At 49.2% G+C, this 12,319-nt stretch overlaps 1 protein-coding gene across 4 annotated transcripts in view; it reads left to right on the forward strand.

The window, feature by feature from the left end:
* Positions 1-12,319, forward strand: part of LOC147737535 (uncharacterized) — a 202,183-nt gene that overhangs the window by 86,859 nt on the left and 103,005 nt on the right. The window contains exon 4 of one of the 4 annotated variants that reach the window (XM_086936152.1): positions 11,847-11,918. The exons of the other annotated variants lie outside the window; for them this stretch is intronic. The gene's annotated coding sequence lies outside the window, so the exon portion shown is untranslated. The remainder of the gene's footprint in view (positions 1-11,846; positions 11,919-12,319) is intronic. 4 annotated transcript variants of the gene reach the window in all.

Consider the following 12,319-nt stretch of genomic DNA (forward strand, 5'->3'; position numbering starts at 1 on the left):
AAATACAAAACATGACACAAAATTCATACATCAATATCAAACAGCTTAAATAGAATGGGGGTTCTCTTAGCTTATCATCAAAAAACACACTTTTACCTCATTTGATTTGTTATGTTAAAAAGGACTTGTAAATTGCTCATACACCAGTTTGTTTCTTGGCGCTGAGTACTAGGGGGATTGTCGACCCAGAAGCAGTTCAGAATTGTATATCTACTGATTTGGCATTCAACCATTCAATAAACAAATGTAAGATATAATCTTGTCCATCCCAAATGCAAAAAAAAACCTTCAATAAACTGAAACCATTTTTGGATATAATGCGCACATGGATTGTTAACAAGATAAACTGCTCCTCAAATTGGGCCGTGAATAACACGACCAGCTCTTCGGCAAAAGGACAACCCATCAATGTCCCTTTGATTTCCTCTCCATGTGCAGCTCGCTGGTGTAACAGTGTCTCCATGAAGACACGTTGAGATGTCTGCCCCAGTAGTCATGGCGGAAGGTCGAGTAGTCGCGGTGAAAGGATCTCCTTCTTGGGTCTGAGGTGCTGGTGTTATCGCAGAAGTGCAACAACGGTAGAGTCAGCAGTGGTTGTCTGCATCTCACCCTCTGCGGTCTCCAAATCAGGTTTTTTATTTAGCAGTTGACGCTGGCAAGTGAGACACAACCTCAACACGGACTTGCTCAGTCAGGGAGACTAGGGGACCCTGGGCTCTTCGCAGGACTTCTCGACACGCTGCCACATTTCCTCTGTTCCTTGCGGGTCGTTCCTCACAGCGGGCTGTGCTGCTGATCCTCCTCAAAGGGCAGGCAGACTTCTACCGGACAAGCCTCTGTCCTCTTCCCTCTCTTCAGACAGGCATCTCACAGGGCCACTGCCCGGGGCAATAGTTTTATCCCGGAAGACTTGCACAAACCAAGCAATGTGCCCTCGCCTACGGGGTAGTCACTATCAATGATACTTATCTTGAAACAGCGGCTCTTCGTGTCGGGCAGTAAAGCAACTTGATTTACAACAAAGCCAATATGTTTGTGACCCACTTTTCTGTGGTATTTTCAGAGGTAAGCAACCTTTACAACACAACTTTTACCACGCAGTGCCTTTACAACGCGGTATTTACAACGCAAACCATTACAACGCATTGCGCTGGGGGGCGCTCTAGGATAGGGAATAAGTTTAATTTACTATCCAACACCTTCCCTAGTGTCCACGGGGACTGGTGTTGGAATAGTAAATTAAACTTTTCACTATCCAGCACCCCAAAGCGCTATGCTTTGTAATGGATTGCGATGTAAAAACCGCGTTGTAAAGGCATGCCCTGTCTTGGTTTACTGGTTTCCTTGGTTTCATTTCATCGTCCATATTCTTCTGCAGCACAAACAAGGACTTTGTGCAGGGTGATTGCTGCTCACAGCAGGCAGTGATGCTGCTGCCTCCATGCGGGAATACTTACAACATGAGCACAGTAATTATGAACCTTCTGAAAGGCGTCCTGACTTAATCCCTCCATCCTTGTGTCCAAAGTTACACCCTTCTCGTCTGGATTGCTGACAATATAGCCCATCTTGTGCCATGTTAGATGATGGGCAATCGAACATGGATGCGACTGGTAACAACATACATACACATGCATAAACAATATAGAGCCCTGCTACCTTATATTATAAATACACGTCTCGAAATTCAAACGGGATCACAATCCCAATCACAATGAACTGCAGCAGAACTTTGAGCTGTATGAGGGTCCTGTTAATCAGGGTGGAGTGGGAGGAATTGTAATATAGTATACACATCTAAAATGAAGAGTAAATGCAAGTTAAACTATTCTGTATGAAGTGGTCAATTACTTAGTGTTAGAATTTCTGATGTCTTCGTCTAAAAATGGAGGGTCACTAATTTGAATCCTGGTTGGTGCACTAGGGAATAGTGACTTGTATATTCACAGTGCTATGACGTCCCTACCTGTTTGAGACAGCACTTTGAATAGGAAAGCCAATAGTTTAAAGAAAATAATAAACAAAATATAAAATACGCGACACAAATTATAGGATGGGCTGGAGAGAGTATAAGATAAGTTGAGCATATTTTGCAAATGCTTACCGTGCTATCAGATGTTAAATGTTTAGTAACCGCAAGCATACTATAGCTAGTGTTAACCTTTTTTTTAGGTTTCCAAGAAAATACTGCATTCAAGAAGTACTGGTAACAACCTTACAGTAATCTTAAAAATAGTTACTCTTTGTCACCATGCCAGTTTGTGGATCGTGTTTGCAATACAACCCAACCATATCAGCATACTACACAAGCAAACTGACAGAGGAGTTACAAATTAGCCATGGCGGATACAGGCCATTGCTTACATTGATGGCCCCACTCAGGTCTCTGGGCCTCTGGACAGCTAACCCGAACAGTTATTTTATCGTGGCACTCTATTTTACACGACCAACTCTCACGCCAGTGGCCTCCTCAACATGGTGCGATGTTTGGGTGACATTCGTTTGCGAAGTCCTGAAGCGTGCATAAAGCACAAGCCTGAAACCCGTCGACCTAGATCTTTCAGGATCAACACCTAACAAGAAGAACAAATGCAGAACTCAAATGTTTTGATAGACCAATGTCATAGTCACAGTTTGATGCACTGTAGTCGTTCACCGTATTTGCAGGTCTTTTGTAATTAGGCGCTCCTACCTGGAGACGGTTGTTATCCACAGTTTTGCTCCTAAGTGAGGGCCCATGCCGCAGTTTGTCATTTCCAGCTGCCCAGCAAGTAGTGGGCAGCTGCTACGTTTAGGTTTTCTTTCTAGGGACATGTCTTTGGACTCAGGAGTGAGTCGCACTCCTTCGCCACCTACTTTGGCCTTCCACAGCTGCGTAGCACTTAGTGCCTGCCAGCTGCAGCGTTTAGGCCCTGTTCTTGTCCTCAGCTGTCCAGCAAGTAGTGGGCAGCTGCTTCGTTTAGGTTTTGGCGCAGTGGCGCAACCTGGACCCTAATGTGATTTATGTGCTATGCTGATTTATGTGCTGATACTTTTGGGTGTTAGGAAATGTACTGTGTGTAGTATGTTTTGGGCACCCTGTCTTGATGCCTCTAGATTTGGTTTATGCCTAGGAGGTTGTTTTACCTAGTATAGTTATGCTAGTGAGTTCATGGTTGCCTGCATGATATATGCCTAGGGTGGTTAGGATTGCGTAGGGTGTACTTACCTTTTACCAGTGGTTACTGGTTGTGTACAGTTGCTATTTTGTGCTACAATTATTCTATGTTCTAAGTGTTATTCCTACAAAGTATTATTTCTACCAAGTGCTAGTTCTAAAAGTGCTTATTCCTGACATTGGTCCATATGGCCCTGTCCTGTGTAAATAATCCCCTGTAAATTCCGCCCGTGCCAGTGGCACAGTGTAAATTGTGTGGTTATTATCTAATGTGTTTGGTATAATACAAAGGCTATTTTTATATATAACCTTGTGTGGAGTTTCCTTTGTGGTGGACCTTGGGTGCTGTTGCTGGGTGCTCGCGGAAACGCTTTACACCTTGCCTCCGGGATAAGCCTGACTGCTCGTGCCAAGCTACCAAGGGGGTGAGCAGGGGTTATCTTGGCGGGTGACTTCATTGCCCTGATTAGAGTGGTGGTTTCTTCCTGGCTTTGGCGCAACCCTTAGCCAACCAGAAATCCCCATTTCTAACATCCATCAATAGTTGAGAGGTCATTTTATGCCAGGAGCGGCATAAGGACCCCATCGGCTGAGGATGAACAGTGACAACATCCGCTTCCAAATTCAGTTGAAGCATAACTGCACGAAGGTCTGACCAGAGAAGTGGACGTGCAGTAGTGACTTGAAGAGGGATTGTCTGAGAAAATACCATCTTATGAGTGGCCGGCTGAGTGTGTCGGAGCTGTCACTAACGGGTGAGACCGAGACTTGCCCCAGGGTCTGAGAGATCGATCCTATCTTTACCCGCAGAATTTTCAAGATGGAAATTGAAGTCACCGAGTAGAGTGAAATCGAGGGAATTTGATTTAATGTCCTAGAGCTGATTGTTACTATTTAAGAAGGCTGTCCTAGCGTTTGGGGTCAGTAAATAAGTACCCCATTTAAGGAGTAACGATTAGAAAGAGGAATTTTATATGAAAGTGCTTCATAATCAGAGGCAGCCGGTAATGCCTCAAAGGAGGCATTGAGGTTGTCCCTGTAAATGATTGTTAACCCACTGCCCCTTTCCCCAAATGATCAAGCCTGAAATTGGAAAAACCGTGGGTGTTGCAGCAATTAGATCTGGGTTGGATGAAGCATCTGATCAGGTGTCAGTGATGAAAGCAAAATCCAGTGCACAAGCTTCTAGAAAGTCCACAAAATAGGATGCACACTCTGTTAGAGACCATGCATTAATAAAAATGCCTCTGATTTCCATCTGAGGAGTGGGCAACCTAAAGACATGCGGTGTAGGAGAGCTAAGTTTGACAATTCTGGAGGTACTGTGAGTGAGCTTACAATCTAGGCAACTATTCTTGCTGATAGTATTAGGCGGAATCAAAGTAGGGTCTAAACAAGGCTTACCTAAAGGTTTAAAAGCGAGCAGCTCATCCCATGAGTAGCGGATATGAACAGCCGGATGGGGGGTGAAACCAACAGAAGAGCCGGCGCTAAGCACCGTCTTAAGCGTGTACGGGTTTGGACCAGCTTGCCTTAGGCGTAACTTCGGTGCACCCTAGATCTGTCTTTGTAGGGGGGTGCCGGAGAGGCATGTACGAAACTAAAGTACTACTCAGCACAATATTAGCAAATTTAAAAGATAATGTGAAGGCAAAATATAAACCTAATTAGGGTCCAGCAACCCATGCGACCTTCACACGCTCCCTGGTGAAGTATCAGCTACTAGTAACAGAGACAAAGAAAAGAAATGGTGTCAAACGCTAACAACACATAAAACAAAAGTCATAACAATCCACCATTTCAGTGTGGCGGCAGGGGAGCCAGATACATCCTAAAACTACATGCTTGTGTAATACAGGGAAATCAAAAAATGGAACAATGTTAATGTTATGTTAATGTTAAAAATGATTTACAGAGCGCACTTACACCGATTCGTTTCATGGCGCTGTAGAAAAGGCAAGGTTCGTGGCTCGAGAGAACATTAGTTGTAGGCTTGCTTATAGAGCCAGGTTTTAAGTGCTCCTCTGAATTTCATGAGGTCCGGACAGGCTCGGATTTCGAGGGGAAGGGAGTTCCAAAGTCGAGGAGCGAGTGTGGCAAATCTGCAGCCTCCTGTGCGCTTCCGTCTGAAGGAGGGGGTTTGGAGAAATGAGAGGTGGGCTGAGCGTAGGTTGCGGGTAGGGGTGTGCTTGACTATCAGGTTGTCTATGAATTTGGGGCTTTTGCAGTGTAAAGATTTAAAGATCAAGCATCCTGTTATGAAGGTGCAGCGTTGAGACATGGGGAGCCAGTGTAGCTTCCTTATTAATGGGGTGGCTGGTTGCCATCTGGGTGGCTGGTTGCCATCTGGGTTGGCTTAGGATGCACAGCTGACAAAAATCCTCCTTGGAAGGAAGATCTGCACAAGGCACAGCTGACAAAAATCCTGCTTGGAAGGAAGATCTTCACAAAGCACAGCTGACAGAAGTCCTGCCTGGAAGGAAGGAAGGAAGATCTGCACAAGGCGCAGCTAACAGAAGCTGCAGCCTGAAAAGAAGATATGCACAAGGCGCAGCTGACAGAGGTCCTGGCTGGAAGGAAGATCCGCACAAGGCGCAGCTGGAAGAAGTCGCTGCCTGGAAGGAAGATCCGCACAAGGCACAGCTGACAGAAGTCCTGCCTGGAAGTATAATCTGCACAAGGCACAGCTGACAGGGTCCTGCCTGGAAGTATAATCTGCACAAGGCACAGCTGACAGAGTCCTGCCTGGAAGCAAGATCTGCACAAGGCACAGCTGACAGAGTCCTGCCTGGAAGGAAGATCTGCACAAGGAGCAGCTGACAGAGTCCTGCCTGGAAGGAAGATCTGCACAAGGCACAGCTGACAGAAGTCCTGCCTGGAAGGAAGATCTGCACAAGGCGCAGCTGACAGAGGTCCTGGCTGGAAGGAAGATCCACACAAGGCGCAGCTGGAAGAAGTCGCTGCCTGGAAGGAAGTTCCGCACAAGGCACAGCTGACAGAAGTCCTGCCTAGAAAGGAAGATCTGCAGAAGGCGCGGTTGACTGAAGTTCTGCCTGGCGGTGACCTCACAGCAGTGAGAGGACGACAAACAACAAGATCCTTCAAGCCCAGCTAGCCACACTGGACAAAATGTACACCAAAGGCCTTATTTAGATTTCAGTGGATGGTTTACTCCATCACAAATGTGATAGGTATCCTGCCCGCCCCATTAAAAATGCATTACATCCTATGGCAATTATAATAAGGCAGACAGGATATCTATCACATTTTGATTAGGCCTTGGTGTAGTTCGCAGAGTTTTAGTCCGCTGAACTCCACGAAGTGCCAGGGAAACCCCGCCGCACTCTGCAAACTTACGCTAGTGGCAGAGTTTCTAAGTTGCACTACTCTCACTGATTTTTTGTGCCAGGAGTTTTTCCCGCACTGTAAAATCAGCGCGAACAGCGCTATGGGTCGCACCAGAGGGCGCTGCTGCTTTCTGCTGCTCGAATTGACATTCTAATCAAGTGGCAGCTTCATCAACGAGAATAACAGATTTCTACACTCGAGTGGTCGCGACCTGCCGCGACTTGCCGCAATGAGAAATCTCACCAGGAGGAGGTCTAGCGTGTTATATTTTCTCACAAGCGCTCGTCACCTTACCATTGGCGAACCGCTTGAGAAAAAAAACACAGTTCTGCATCACTTTGAGGATTTTTTTGGGAACGGAGTGGGCAAAACTTTGCGAGGTCTGCCGGCAGAGCAGAATTCTTCAACCACCCCTAGTTTTGAGGAAATACTCTGTTGGACAAATTCCTAACTAGGCCCTATGTCTGCAATAATTGTTGTAGAAGAAGTGAGATCCATGGCCTTTAATCAATCAATCAGTGAATCAATCAGTCATTTGTAAAGCGCACTGCATACCCGCAAGGGTCTCAAGACGCTGGGGGGGCTGCTACTGATCGAACATTCAGGTCTTGAGTATCCTCCTGAAGGTGAGCAGGTCTTGTGTCTGTCGTAGGCTCAGTGGGAGGGTTTTCTATGTCTTGACGGTGAGGGGGGAGCAGGATCTCCCGCCACTGGTTGTCCTTCGGATGTGCGGGACAGTGGCGAGTTTGAGGTCGGCGGAGCATAGCTGGCGGTTGGGGATGTAGAAGGAAAGTCGTCTGTTGAGGTAGGCTGGGCCGGTCTTGTGGAGTGCCTTGTGTGCGTGGATGAGGAGCTTGAAGGATATTCTCTTGTTGATGGGGAGCCAGTGCAGGTTTTTCAGGTGGGGGGTGATGTGGTCATGGGGTCGAGGATCAGTCGTGCCGAGGCGTTTTGGATGCGTTGCAGTCGTTTGATGAGCTTGGTTGGGGCTCCCGTGTAGAGGGCAATTCCGTAGTCGAGTCTGCTGCTGACGAGGGCCTGGGTGACTGTCTTTCTTGTATCTGTTGGGATCCATCTGTAGATCTTGCGGAGCATGCGGAGGGTGTTGTAGCAGGAGGAGGAGACGGCGTTGAATTGCTTGGCGTTGAGGCGAGGATGATTCCCAGGTTGCATGTGTGGTTGGTGGGTGTCAGGGCTGCCCCCAGTGCCGTCGGCCACCAGGAGTCGTCCCAGGCTGAAGGGTTGGCGCCGAGTATGAGGACCTCCATCTTTTCTGAGTTCAGCTTCAGACGGCTGATCGTCATCCAGTCGGCGACGGCCTTCATTCCTTCGTCGAGGTTTGCTTTGGCGAGATGGGGTCCTTGGTGAGCGAGAGGATCAGTTGAGTGTTGTCGGCGTAGGAGAATATGTTGAGGTCATGCTGTCGGGCTACGTGTGCGAGCAGGGCCATGTACATTTTGAACAGTGTCGGGCTGAGGGAGGATCCCTGTGGTATGCCGCAGATGATCTCGGAGGCTACAGATCCGAATGGGGGGAGGAGGACGCTCAGGGTTCTGCCGGAGAGGAAGGAGGTGGTCTATTCCAGAGCCTTGTCTCGAATCCCTGCAGTGTGGAGGCGTGTGCGTAGTGTGTGGTGGCAGACGGTGTCAACGGTGGCAGAGAGGTCTAGGAGGATGAGTGCTGCGGTCTCACCGTTGTCCAGGAGGGTCCTGATGTCGTCTGTGGCGGCGATGAGGGCGGTCTCGGTGCTGTGGTTGATGCGGAACCCTGACTGGGAAGGGTCCAGGATTCTGTTATCTTCGAGGTATCGGGTTAGTTGTCTGTTGTCGATCTTCTCGATGACCTTGGGAACGGGAGCAGAGAGATGGGCCGGAAGATCTTGAGGTCTCTTGGGTCTGCCTTAGGTTTTTTGAGTAGGGCATTGATCTCAGCGTGTTTCCAGCTCTCTGGGAAGGTCGTTGTCTCGAGGGAGAGATTGATGACGTTGCGCAGGTGGGGTGCGAAGGAGCTGCTTGCTTTGTTGAAGACGTGGTGCGGGAATGGGTCTGACGGAGAGCCGGAGTGGATTGTGCTCATGGTCTTGATGGTGTCATCGATGCTCATGCTGGCCCAGGCTAGCAGGGGATCGTGGTCAATTGTGTGCAGAGAGTCTGTTGTGTTGCTGTCTGTTTGGGGCTTTCTGGGTGTTGAAGCTGTTGTGGATGTGTGCTATCTTGCAGTGGAAGAAAGTGGCGAGGGAGTCGAACAGGGCTTGCGACGGCAGGATGTCTTTGGTGTTGGAGTTGGGGTTGGAGAGTTTCTTCACTATGTTGAAAAGCTCCTTGCTGTTGTGTGCGTTGTTGTTGAAGCGGTCTTTGAAGGAGGTCCTCTTGGCAGCCCTGATGAGGTGGTGGTGGTTGCGGATGGGGTCCTTTTGTGCTGCGCGGCTGTCCGGAGTCTGTTCACTGTGCCATTTCTTCTCTAGTTTCCGGCAAGCTTGTTTGGAGGCTAGGAGTTCTGGGGTAAACCAGCTGGCCCTCTTGCTGGTTTCTCAGTGGGGGGGTTTCTTCGGCGGGGCGAGGGTGTTGGCGCAGTCGTCGATCTAGCATCTGAGGCTGTGGGTAGCGTCGTCGGTGTTGGAGGGTTCGGTGGGTGGGCTGAGAGCGAGGTTTGCACATCGTTGGTCTTCGGTGATTTTGCTCCAGCAGCAGCGGGGGATCTGTTGGGTGCGGTGATGTGTGGTGGGTTTCTGGAAGGTGAAGTGGATGCAGTGATGGTCGGTCCAGAGGAGTTCGGTGGTGTGGTTGAAGGAGACGTGCGGGCTTGAGGAGAAGACAGAGTCGAGCGTGTGGCCGGCGGAGTGGGTGGGCGTTGTGACGAGTTGACACAGTCTGAGGTGGTCGATCAGGGTTGCGGAGTTGCTGTAGTTGTTGTTCTCAAGGTGAAAGTTCAGGTCTGCGAGGAGGATGTAGTCTCTGGAGGTCAGGGCGTGCGTGCTGATTAAGTCGGCGATGGAGTCGCTAAACTAGGGGTGGGGTCCGGGGGGTCGGTAGATGAGGGTGACTCTGAGGGTGGAGTTGGGGTCTGTGTGGATCTGGAAATGCATTGGTTCGGTGGTGCTGAGAGTATTGTCAGTGCTAGTCGATACCCTGATGCTGTTCTTGTGGACGATGGCAATTCCTCCTCCGACTACGTTGGTGCGGTCTCTGCGGGTGATCTTGTAGCCGTCTGGGATGGCTATGGCGATGTCGGGTGCGGAGGAGTAGTTCATCCAAGTCTCCGTCAGGAAGGCGACGTCCGGGGATGTTGTGTTGAGCAGGTCCCAGAGCTCAACGGCGTGTTTGCTGGTGTTCAGTAGAATGCATCGGAGGTGGTTAAGGTCTTTCTTGGCGGGTGGTTCGTCGGCTCTGAGACTGGTGTAGCTGCAGTTCCGACAGGTGAAGGGACCGTGTGTGCGTTTCGGGGTGGCCTTGAAGCAGGTGTGAGTCTGTCCAGAGTTGAGAGTGTGCAGAATGCTGGCATCATAGTGGTGGCGTTCCTCGTGGTGAGTGCGGGGACCAGGGGTTCTGGTGCTGGGTGCGGTCCAGGCGGGACGGGCGCAGATGGGCTTGCCTTAGGCGCGCCATCGGCGCTCAAGTGGCATATATGGGGAGGTGGGAGGAAGGAGCATCTGGGAGGCGGGGGCAGCAAATGGGCAGTCATGGGGGAGGGGCCGCAGGTGACACAGCGGCGGGAACGGTGCAGGATGACAAGGGAACATAAGGCAAAAGGGCACAAAAATAGAGGGGAAACTAATGGAACAGAAGGCAAAAATGGTCTGTGTTACAGGGGCAACAAGGGAACAGAAAGCAAAAACGGGCACAGGACTACAGGGGCAGCTAAGGAACAAAAGGCAAAAACGGACAGAGAGACAAAGGAGCAGCGAGGGGGACAGAAGGAAAACCGGACAGAGAGACACAGGGATAGCAAGGGTAACAGAGGGAAGAAACAAGAACAGAACAAGTACAGGCAGCCAGGGAGGCCAGAGAGCAGCACAGAGAACAACAGTCACAGGCACAACAATGACAATAAGGCAATACAGTAAATACAATGTATAGCGGAAGAGGAACAAACCTACAGCCTCCCACTGGCCACCAGAAATGAGGCGCAGGTGGTAGCCTGCGGCTGGAGGAGGCCCTCGAACTTCCTCAGCAGCGGCAGCAGGGGCAGGGACACACAGGCGGTGCTGTGCGGAGGGGGAGGACCTACCTGGTAGAGTCAAGGGTCGCTTTCCTCACCGCGCAGCGGCTGGCATATGTGGGGAGGTGGGAGTAGGAGCAGCTGGGAGGCGGGGGCAGCGAATGGGCAGTCAAAGGGCGGGGCCGCAGGGGACCCAGTGGCGGGAGCGGTGCGGGACAACAAAGGGAACAGAAGGCAGAAGGACACAGGAATACAGGGGCAACAAATGGAACAGAAGGCAAAAACAGGTACAGTGTTACAGGGGCAACAAGGGAACAGAAAGCAAAAACGGGCACAGGATTACAGGGGCAGCTAAGGAACAAAAGGTAAAAACGGGCAAAGAGACACGGGGGCAGCTAGGGGGACAGAAGGAAAACCGGGCAGAGAGACACAGGGACAGCGAGGGGAACAGAGGGAAGAAACGGGCACAGAACATGTACAGACAGCGGGGGAGGACAGAGAGCAGCTCAGAGAACAGCACAGAGAACAGCAGTCACAGGCCTTGTGACTATCAGGCCGTTATCTGACTTCTGATGAATCTCACAGAGTGAGTGTGCAGCCAGAGTGCAGTAGAGTAGCCAAAGGACAGGAAATTAGGTAAACTTGAATATGAGAAATATGGAAAGGTACAAATGCCGCATCACCTGTGGATAACTGAGACCTACTCCCACTCTTCCAAATTCCCATCCAGTCACAAAGTGGCATCCTGGGCCCCAAACGGACAACATCATGCCAGATGCCATGTAATGGTGGAAAAGGGGGAAAAAAGAGTAATATGCACACATCTGCTGCGGGGATATGTCAGGTAAATTATTGGTTGTGATGGATTCTCTATAAGTACTAAATGACTGATATTGTTGAATATTATATTATATGAATCAACGTTTGTTTGCCTTATCTGCGCTTATAATGTAAAGGATTTGCCTTACAGTGAACCCCTCATTCTGTTTTACACAAAAGCCCCGGAAGGAGCTGCATCTTACAGAACTTTATCTACTCTAGGAAGAAATAAAGACTTGCTTTTTAAAGTTGTCTTTCAGGGTCAGAACCGGGTGCTGTAAGCTGCACCAGAATCAGGGAGATGGACAGATGTTATGGCGATAGGAAACCCCACTCAACTCACAATAATGTTCCAATCTTCCAGGTTAGAAGAAACCAGAAATGCTTGAACCAAGGGAGCTGTTGAAAGTGTCAAAGGTGGCTTATGAACAGCAAGGTAAAGACAGGAGTTGGCATTTGAGATGATCTTAAGTGCATAGGAAAGGAACAAGAAGAAGTGTGTGACTGGAGTTACTTTTGTTGTATACTTCGTAAAGAGATACTGGAAATTTTGCAGCCCAGCCACATCCATCTCTTTTTCTAAAATCTATTGTTGTTTAAATTAAATCTTGACCATGTGCGTCTATCTTAAGCTATACCACTAAGTACTTGGGAGCTCCGTGAGCGCCCTTACTTTGCTCAGTTACACTGTGATCACTGGGAAATCACCTCCTTTTCAGATATAATTAAGATGTCACCTGATCAACAGAACTTTTAGTTAAATATTTGTGTATGATGAAATATTCCTTGCTAACTTTCAAAGGCGGTAAAGAAGGAAGGGGGAGATTTACTAACATT

Source organism: Lissotriton vulgaris, chromosome 1_1, assembly GCF_964263255.1.
Source record: "Lissotriton vulgaris chromosome 1_1, aLisVul1.2, whole genome shotgun sequence".
Taxonomy (NCBI): Eukaryota; Metazoa; Chordata; class Amphibia; order Caudata; family Salamandridae; genus Lissotriton; species Lissotriton vulgaris.